A 10103-nucleotide genomic window follows, 5' to 3' on the forward strand; every position below is an offset into this window, starting at 1 on the left:
CGACTTGGGATTCTCTCTCTCCTCTCTGTCTTATGCTGTCTCTCTCTCTCTCTCTCTCTCTCTCTCAAAATAAATAAACAAAACACTAAAAAATAAAAATAATTATAAAACAATTATTTTGTTTTTAATTAGCAAAAGCTTTGAACACACACTTAACTGAAGGAAATACATGGTTGACAAACACCCAAAAAAATGTTCAACATCATTAGTCATTAGGACATGCAAATCTAAATGACAATTTGATACCACTATACATCAGTTAAAATGCCTAAAATTAAAAGACTAGCCATACCAGGGCACCTGGGTGGCTCAGTTGGTTGAGCATCCGACTTAAGCTCAGGTCATGATCTCATGGTCCATGAGTTCAAGCCCCGCATCGGGCTCTGTGCTGACAGTGCAGAGCCTGCTTGGGATTCTCTCTCTTTCTCTCTGCCCCTACCCTGCATGCTCTCTCTCTGTCTCTCTCTCTCTCTTTCAAAATAAATAAACTTTAAAAAAAATTTTTAAAAAGACTAGCCATACCAACTCTCTTAAAATGTAGAATGCTCATTTACTGCTGGTAGAAATGTAAAATGATACATCATTTTGGGAAACTTCTTGGTGTTTTCTTCTGAAATTAGAAGAAGAAAGAAAAATTTATGCTTGATGTATTATTACATTGTTATAAAATCCTAGAATATGAAAACTCAAATACAAGAAGATTAGTGGTTGCCAAGGGACTAGTAGGGAGAGGAAGGAAGGATTGCATTAGAAATTTATCAAAATATACACTTGAGGGGCACCAGGGTGGGTCTGTTGGTTAAGCCTCGAATTCTTGATCTTGGCTCAGGTCATGATCTCACAGTTTGTGAGTTCGAGCCTTGCATGGGGCTCTGTGCTGGCAGTGCAGAGCCCGATTAGGATTCTGTCTCTCCCTCTCTCTGCCCCTTCCCCGCTTGCACTTTCTCTCTGACTCAAAATAAATAAACTTTAAAAATACATATACACTTGAAATATGTGCAAATGACTATATATACTATATCTCAATAAATATCTCAATAAAGTTGTAAGAAAGACAGTAATGCTACTTTTATGCAAATTACCAAGTTCTAAAGTCACAGAGACAAATTAGTTTTCCAATATCACCATTCCATAAGTGGTATAACAGGTATTGAATGCTGAATTCTGATTTCAAATCTCATTTTCATTCACTATTTCACAAACGTTTGTTGAACACTTATTTTACTAAACCACTAAATCAAGCACTGAGGATACACTTATTTAAAAAACAAGGAAAGAAAAAAGTCTACATAACAGCAGTTATGTAATAGACACTTTAAACATTTTTTTTCCTTTATTTTGTAATGACTGAAACAAAACAGAGCTACAACTGCAGCTTCTGGAAGAACCATTTGTTCTTGCAGGTCTTGTATATCTCCTTGAACTTGACCTTGGCCCCTCATCAGGCTTTACATTTAAGAGCAGAGTTTCTGAACACATCCTTATTGCTGACAGTTTTGTCCAAGAGGATATCCACAGGGTGCCTTGTGGGCATGAGGTGATTGTAGTTATAAACTTCCACAAAAGATTCAATCTTTGACCTCTTCCTGCCTATGGTAGCTGTCACTTTTCAGAGATAGCAGTCAATTCCAGACACAAGAGCATGGCTATAGAGGTAGCTTGAGGTGGCAATCACGAATGTTCCTCACAAGGACTGCTTTGCCTTGGAAGTAGCTCTTTGCTGGGACCATCACCACCATCCCAGGTTTCACAAACTTGCCCTTGTTGACACCAGCCATCCAACCCTTATAATATATACTTCTGCACAAAGACAGACAATAAACAATATGCATATTACTTTTTTTAATGTTTTTATTTATTTTTGAAACAGAGAGAGACAGAGCATGATCAAGGGAGGGGCAGAGAGAGGGGGAGGCACAGAATCTGAAGCGGGCTCCAGGCTCTGAGCTGTCAGCACAGAGCCCGATGCAGGGTTTGAACTCACGGAGTGTGAGATCATGACCTGAACTGAAGTCAGATGCTCAACTGAGTAAGCCACCCAGGCATCCCACAATATGCATATTAATTTAAATAAAGTATTATATAGTGATAAGTGCTGGGGGATAAACCAGGGAAAGTTAGAAAATGTGAACATATGATATTTAATTTGAATGGTCAAGAAAGGCTTTAAAAATTACCATTTTAGTAAAATTCTCAAATATAATTAAGAAGTCAGTCATGTCAATAGCTATAAGAAGAGCATTCTAGAAAGAGGAGACGAGTGAGGATAAAAACTCTAGGCATGGGGGTTATTTTGCTTGTTTGTTTTTGTTTCTGATGAGTAACAGAAATAGTAAGGAGGCCAGTGTGTCTGGAGCAGAATAAGAAAGAGGGCAGGTGCAGATTATTCAGGGACCTAATAAAGCAGATAAGAAGGATGGATTGAAGCCTAGAAAGTCTTCAGCTTTACTTTACAGTAGAGTATTTTGAGAAGAGAAACAGTATAATCTGATTTACATTTTACAAGGTTTGTAAATGTTATTTACACCAAAGGACTCTCTCTACTCAAACTTACCTCACTCTTGTAAATTATCACATTATTGAATATTATGATCACGTGAATACATTTTGATCATGATGTCCTATAAATATCATAGAAGTAATGTTCTAAATATTATCATTGTCTGCTTTGTTTTTGGTAACCTCTTAAAAAGATTAGCCTATTTCCTAGTCCTGAAGTATTCTCTTGATGTAAATTTATTCTTTAGGAATCATTTTCCCATTGTAAGGCATTGAAACTGAACTCAAACTGTCTTAAGAATAAAAGGGAGTGTGGCTTTATTGGACCATATAACAGAACTAGCTTCATGCTTGGATACAGTAGTTCATAAGAAGGTATCAGTTCTTTATCTTTTCTGTAGATTTGTTTGCCTGTTTGTTGACTTTATTCTCTAAGAGATTCTCAATACCTGGGGAAAATTACCCCCGTTTGCAACACCAAGAAGCATTCCAATGGCTTAATGAATCAGCAGCCTAAAATATCATATCTTTATCAGTGACTATACATCAAACACATTGAAATTTTCTCAGTGGACATATTTGGTTGGTATGGCCAATCCTGAGCCTAATGCTGTGGCCAAGAAGCTAAGTTGTCTACTTGATTGACATGAGCTTAGCTGTATGATCTGGAAAAATAATTATGATTTACAGCCACAAATCTAAGTAACATATCTTATTCTTATGGTATGTGAAGGACATGCCACTGTGACTTTCAGCCATAGGAAATGAAGAAGTGTCAAGTAAAGAAAAACATGAGTTCTACATAAGAATATTAGAGCAATGTTGTCAAAGAAACATGTAGGAAAGTTTAATAGGAGATAACACTCTCAGTACTATAATCCAAAATGGGCATGTCAGAGGAACCAATGGTAGGTTAAATTAAGAGGAATTCAGGGAACAAATGGTATAATGTTTTTTGTTATATAAAGCAGTCTTGCATATGGTTGTGTTACCACTTTAAATCTGCCAAAGTCTAACTCACTCGGCCTTCAGATATTTCACTGCGTGTAAGAAGTATATTTGACTTCAGGTACATTAAAAAAAAATAAAGTATGTGTGTGCACATGTGTGTGTAAGTATACATGTATCCATAAACTAACGTAAGTTAATGTATGGTATGCATGTAGGCAAAAGTACATTGGTAGAGATTATGGCTTTTTTTCTAACAGCACAGAATCTAGCACATAGAAAATACTCAATAATTTTTCAGTGAAGTCTTCTTAAATCAGCCTGTAAATAAATGTTTCAGAAATAACCATGAACTGCAAAGATTGTTTGTAATATATTTATTCTGGTGTGTAATAGCTTCTAATATGTAGTAATGCTTTCTTTTTTAAAAAAAAGGAGTTAAATCCTAAGAGGTGATGCACTTTAAAATTCCTCTAATTGTTTTTTTTTCTTTATTCACTTTTATTCTGTAATTTAAGTAAAAAGTATCTTAAATGTTAAATTATTAATACAAGATCAAAAGCAAGATTTAAAACACAAGCGTAGGGGCGCCTGGGTGGCGCAGTCGGTTAAGCGTCCGACTTCAGCCAGGTCACGATCTCGCGGTCCGTGAGCTCGAGCCCCGCGTCAGGCTCTGGGCTGACGGCTCGGAGCCTGGAGCCTGTTTCCGATTCTGTGTCTCCCTCTCTCTCTGCCCCTCCCCCGTTCATGCTCTGTCTCTCTCTGTCCCAAAAATAAATAAAAAACGTTGAAAAAAAAATAAAATAAAAAATAAAAAAAAATAAAACACAAGCGTATTATCTATGTTTTAATTGTCTTCTTATCCTGTTTATTTTCTGTCTCCTTACTTGTGAGAAGAGAAACTTACTCTTATTTTAACTTTATTTTAAGGTGCTATTATATTCAAAGTGAACTAATTTTGCACCACTTTATTAAACACATTCACATTCATTCATTTCATATGAGCACCTTGTGACTATTGTTTTACCTCCCTAAATCGTTTTATATAGACACAAAACACTTCTGCTTAATTTGATGATACCATCTCTACCAACGTATTAGGCAGCTGTGACAGATGCAATTTAGTTTTTTCCACATATTGGTGACTAAGATGGACTGATGTTACACGAACTTCCTAATGTTCCGATTTCCAATGCATACATTTTACACAAACTGCCAAACATAGGTCACTGGATACTCCTGAGTAGAAGACAATGAAATAAAATGAAAAATGAAGTCTTAGAGTTTCTCTATCCTGGGTAGTGCAAAATCACGACAATACATTTTATATTTTTCATTAGAAGTGGCATGTGAATCAGCCCACACATTAAAATCCAAAAATTTTATTGTCAAAGAATGCAGCAGAAACTAAATCATTAATTTCATTGGATGGGTACACTATCTTATTACCCTGAAAGATATGTCTTTCTCAACTGTATACATTTTAAAAAGAGAAAATACAAAGAAATCCCTTGTTTATAAATCTCAATTTCCTATGAAAACATTCTTTAAAACTAAAATTATCATTTTGTTCCTTATTTATAAGTACTTGACATTGCAGCAAACATGTTAGATATGTTTATGATTGCAAAACAAGTATGTGACCAGTTTTCTTTATGAAGCATGGAAGAAGTCATTTCTCTATTCTGTTAACAGATTTCACTCACTTGCTATCTTCCCCTTTCAAAATATAATATTTTGTGTCTCTATGTTCAGGATATAGATCTGTCACTAATACACACACAACAAGTGCATTGCTTTTGATGTGACCTTTTTCTAAGGAAACCATCCCCATATACTGCCAGGCATCTTTTCTCAGCGATATCCAGATATGAACTCAATTGGCAAAAGGCTTTATTGTGGGGAACTTTGCACATTGTTCTCATCACTTTTAAGGCATTTCAAAGCCTACACAGCTGTAAAATTGTTTTATCTCTTTTTTCCCCCAATAAGGATTAGCTGAGGTCCAGGGAGTATTATAAGCCTGATAAAGCTTTGAGTGCTTTTATACTGAACTTGGAATGAGTCCAAATATCTCTAACTCCAACATATCAAACTTAAAAGTATTGCAAAAAGCCCAAGTGGTTCAACAATCCTCAACCACCTTCAGGACTAAAGCACTTATCTCTCCAGCTGTTGGAAGTGTAGTCTTGCAGCTGAGTCTGTCTGAAAAAATTACACTAAGTGTTAGAGAGCCACCTCACCAAGATTATGTATCTTTCTGGAAATGTAGTCCACATCCAACGAATGTCCAGAACAGGGATGGTAAGTAAGGTGGGTTGACATGAGGAACTGTTAAAAGACTTACTCCTTTTCCCTCCATTCATGACAACCCTGAAGGAGATTCATCTTTATTCTAGTGGGACTGACTGGTCTTTGCTGCAGTGGCATGCAGTTCTTATTGTCCCTCTGCCCAGGCCTGTTCGTGTGTGTGTGTGCGTGTGCGTGTGCGTGTGTGTGTGTGTGTGTGTGTGTGTGTTTAACTCTCTCATGGATGTTATTCCTGAAAACAACAAACTTCTTGCATACAAATATCTATAGCACAGCCTGTTTCCCAGAGAAGTTGGCTAGCAACACAACTAAATTAAAGTAAGAATATGCAATTCCATTTCTTAAAAAAAAAACCTTGAGATTAATGAAGAAAATCTTATATCACTACCTTCAGTGTGTGAAGTTATAGTGGACAGAATAAAATTATAGGCTGTTTTTGGATGGTATTGTCACAGGGACTAAGTGCACATTTATTTCCTTGATTAGCTTTATAATTCTAAGGCTGAAGTACAAAAGTTTAAAAAAATGATGTTGACTCTGTTTCTGTTTTTGAGTTTATTTATTTTCAGACAGACAGAATGACCAGGGGAAGGGCAGAGAGAAAGAAGAGAGAGAATCCCAAGCAGGCTCCATGTTATCAGCATGGAGCCCGACATGGAGCTTGAATTCATGAGCCATGAGATTATTACCTGATCTGAAATCAAGAGTCAGATGCTTAATCCACTGAGCCACCCAGGCTCCCTGAGGCTATTTCTTTACATTTATATATTCTTTCAATACTGACCCTTTAAAAAAAAAAATGTTGAATCCACTTCTCTCTCTCTCTCTCTCTCTCTCTCTCTCTCTCTCTCTCTCTCTCTGTGTGTGTGTGTGTGTGTGTGTGTGTGTGTGTGTGTTTGGAAGTGGGAGGTAAGTTTAAAATAAGTTTTAAATTACACAATATTAGACCTAATTATGATATACATGTTTAGCATGTGCCTAAAAAGTGTTGCTTTGATTTTATATATTTTTTGATTTTATCATTTTGAAAGTTTATTTTCAGAGTTAAAGAGAAGCTTAAAAATATTTGGGCGCTTAGTGACTTCCTTCCCTTTGTCCAGTTGTAGTCATTTTTCCTCTACCCTTTCTGTGTTTCTCATTGTAAAGTCTTCTTTCAAATATTAACAAATTGGCTCCAGGAGGGTAATAATTTACTATCCCATCAACAATGTAGGAGAGTGCTCATTTTACAATGTTAACTATGTGGCATATTATCTTTTTTTCCCTTCATCAACATAATGGATGAAATGCAATATACTCCACTGTTTATTTTACCTTCTAAAACTATTGAAATTGAAAATATTTGTACATGGATGTCCAAAAAATAGTGAGATGACCTTTGGGACCCTGTCACAATATAAATTAATATAAAAATTGCTCCTGTGCTACACCTGGGTTAGTGTCTTGTGGTTGCCCAAAGGAAGGCAAGATTAAACCCCAATCCAGAATTCAGTTCAAATATCGAGATAGATTATGCTACCCAAGAACTAAGAGGTATAAGAACACTTATTACTCACATTATAAGGTTTTCTTGGGAGAGCAAGCAGACCTACACCAATGTACAAAAACGGCTTAATATAGCAAAGAGGGACAAATGGCTTGGGGTTTTATAGTGATTAGAGGGCAGTTTCAGGTTTAGAGTCCCCTTCATTGTCCTGGATTTTGTGGGATTTGAACTTTCTACCAGAACCAAAGGAAGGAGCCTGTGGACTTTTAAATGAGCTTGCTAAGGTGTTGGGCAAGAGATCTATAAAGAAGTCTTGGGCTTAAAGTATATCAAAAGTCAAACATCAAAAATGCAATCAGACTCTTTCAGTTAAAAAATAAAGTGAAATAACAAGTGCTGGAAATAGAGAAGGAACTCAAAACTACAGAGGAAAGAGCAAACTGACATCCTAAGAAGACCATGGGTACTGTAAACTGTGGAATCTGATTGACTGAGACCATGGAATGACTTTATGTCTTCACTTAAGGGAAATGGGAGTGACATTCCTCAAACTCTGAAGTGCTGCTCCACAACTTAAAAATAAATTACTAAATCAACCAACATTCTCAACTCACCTCTAGCTACAGTGATTGCAATGATGTTTGTCATCTACTGTGACTTTGACTTTTAAAAACTACTCCTTTGAGAGAAATTAAAGCCTTAAATCTGAAACATATGAATTTTATAATCAGGGTTCAAAATTTACAACATACCTTCAGTACTGGAATATACAGGCAAACAATTACTATAGAAACTGACTAAGGACTTGTGAAGTTTCTTGAACTCTGTAGGAAGCAAGTTGTAGAAAAACACTTACAAATGAAAGATGAAACCATAGGATGAATAAAATGACAATGAGCTTATCTTAAAAGATTTAAATAAAACAAGATCAAGAAAATGAGCCCATAAAAAAGCAGGAACAAAAGCCCAAATAATTAATATACATTGACCAATTTAGAATGAATAAAATACTAACATGTTTGTTTTTTCTTTTATTTTTCTACAAGTTAAATAAAAACATTCCAGCTAGATAACATGCAGTGCAATATTTATTTCGCATGTAGAATCTAGTGATTCAACATTATATACAACACCCAGTGCTCATCACAATTGTCCTCCTTATTACCCATCACCCATTTAACCCATCCTCCCATCCCCACCCTTCTTGTAACAAGCCCTTAGTTTGTTCTCTATAGTTAAGAGTATGTTTCTTGGTTTGCCTCTCTTCCCACCATCCCCATGTTCATGTGTTTTGTTTTTTAAATTCCACAGATGAGTGAAATCATATGGTATCAGTCGTTCTCTGTCTGATTTAGCTTAGCATAATGCACTCTAGCTCCACCAACATCATTGCCAATGGCAAGATTTCATCTTTTTATGGCTGAGTAATATTACATTATATATGTATATGTATATATATATAACACTTCTTCTTTATCCATTCATTATTTAATGGATATCTGGGCTCTTTCCATAATTTGGCTGTTATCAGTAAACTAGCATGTTTAAAAAAGATTTAAGAAGGACCTCAGAGAAATCATGCCATGTCAAGAGAAAAGCAATAATGAAGAAAAGAAGAGAAATTATAAAACAAATAAAATATGATTATCAAAATTAAAAATGTAATGATTTGTCATGTTAAATGGGGCAAGATCATACCCTCCATGATAAAGATATTTTAAAAATACATTGATCTTGTCCTCTCTCGCTGCTATAAGCGTGACCACCAGTATGAATGACACAGTAGCTATCTAGGAAGTTCATGGCCATCCTAATACATCAGCAGAAGCAGATGGTTATTGATGTTCTTCATCCCAGGAAGTCAACAGTAGCTAAGACAGAAATTCAGGAAAAAATTAGCCAAAATGTACAAGACTACATCAGATGTCATCTTTGTATTTGGATTCAGAACCATTTTGGTGATGGCAAGACAACTGGCTTTGACATGTTTTATGATTCCTTTGGTTATGCAAAGAAAAATGAACCTAAACACAGACTTGCAAGACAGGGTCTGTATGAGAAGAAAAAGAAGTCAAGAAAACAGCAAAAGGGATCCATGAACAGAATGAAGAAAGTCAGGGGAACTGCAAAAACCAATGTTGGTGCTGGCAAAAAAGTGAGCTGGAAATTGGACAACAGAAAGAGTAAAGAATCTGCAGTGACTATCGGTGGTGATGGTGTATATTTGTCATGAGATGATTAATAAACTAAGAACTTAAAAAAATACATTGATCTCCAAAAAATGCATTGATGGACATAAAACAAAGGGACACAGAAGTTGCCTGAAAGAGTTCCTGACCAAAGTCAGGACAGTTTGAACACCAAAATGAAGTAGGTATAATACCTCAAGGCATAACATGAATATCAATGTGTTGATACTAATAAACATACATAATTGAATAAACAAATTGATGGGACAGAAGAAACAAATCTCTGATGCAGAAGAATTCCAAATAATATACGTAGATACTCTTTGCTTTGCGTGGAAGATATAAACACCCACTCTTTAATTCTGGGCTGTGCACACCGACTTCTTCCTCACAAGTACCGTGTGGAAATGATCAAAGTCTAACTTTATAGTGTAGAAGTCTAACACTACTTCAGTCAGGTGATAAATATCTACAGTATAGATCATTAATAGTATGCACCCTTGATATGATGAGTTCAAAATATTACTTCACCTCTCAGGTGTTTCTCCTAAAAACCTATAACCCCAATCTAATCACGAAAAAAAAAAAACACCATATACATAACAATATAAGAGCATCTTCCAAAATACCAGGCCAGTAATACTCAAGACTTTCAAGACCATCAAAAACAA

The 10103-nt window shown here is 35.7% G+C and overlaps 2 pseudogenes; one reads left to right on the plus strand and one right to left on the minus strand.

Annotated features, from left to right (window-relative positions):
- Positions 1-1363: 1363 nt before the first annotated feature.
- On the minus strand, positions 1364-1778 carry LOC125924219 (60S ribosomal protein L27-like; annotated as a pseudogene).
- Positions 1779-9013: 7235 nt separating this feature from the next.
- On the plus strand, positions 9014-9476 carry LOC125924220 (40S ribosomal protein S24-like; annotated as a pseudogene).
- The last annotated feature ends 627 nt before the right edge of the window (positions 9477-10103 follow it).

Source organism: Panthera uncia, chromosome F2 (genome assembly GCF_023721935.1).
Source record: "Panthera uncia isolate 11264 chromosome F2, Puncia_PCG_1.0, whole genome shotgun sequence".
NCBI classification, from domain to species: Eukaryota; Metazoa; Chordata; class Mammalia; order Carnivora; family Felidae; genus Panthera; species Panthera uncia.